The sequence below is a fragment of the Argentina silus genome (genome assembly GCF_951799395.1).
Source record: "Argentina silus genome assembly, chromosome: 10".
Taxonomy (NCBI): Eukaryota; Metazoa; Chordata; class Actinopteri; order Argentiniformes; family Argentinidae; genus Argentina; species Argentina silus.
In genome coordinates, this window is record NC_139664.1 from 15,767,789 (window position 1) to 15,768,711 (window position 923).

Sequence of the window (923 nt, forward strand, 5' to 3'; positions counted from 1 at the left end):
CAAGAAAATTGGCACTTTTTTTGGTCAAGATTCTAGAATCAAAAGATCAGTTTTAACACAGCCACTCTTTTGTCTTCTCCACTATTATTCAAGGTTTTATAAATGAGCCATCAGATCCCTTCAGTTGAAACTCCCTTTGACGGGCAATTCCGTGTCAAAATGAAGATTTTATTTGAGTGGGAGACTGCCTGAGGGAAACTTCATCAAACAAAGAATTACATTTGAGTCTGCAATGACAAATGGAAACCCCATATAACTGCATTATAGCTATTACATTTGGAAAAAATAAATAAATCACTTAATACACCTCAGTTCAATATTTCAAATTCTTACAAATTATATCATCCCATTTATACAATATGCACTTGAATATCGATCATTTAAATTTTATTACATCTGAGTTTTTTCACATTTATTACACCATACCCATTTATATATGCCACAGTGGCGAGTAAAACAGAATCAAATTGTCAAATATATAGAATCAATTCTGCTAGAATTGACTGAAATCTATTTGTATTGTTGCACAATTTTCATACGTATTTACAGTACATATAGAGATCATTGATTACTAGCATGTTGTCCTGTTGTCATGTTGTTGGCTGTAATCATGTAACTTGATTTGGCACAGACTCAACACCTAATTCACATGTTCATTTGTTCCAGTCCAGGGGTTAGCACCAAACTGATTCTCTCATTGACTCAGGGATTATTGGACAGATGGCCACTTTCAATATTAGAGACGGCTGTTTTGTTTTGGGGATTCCCAGCATATGATCGACTACATTATCTAATGCATGAACCTTGACGACAATCCATTATAACCATTACTGTCATATCAAGTGTTACAGTATGTTTTAATTGTTCTAATACACAAGTAATACACAGGACAAACTGCACATACTGTATCAATTGCCGTTTAA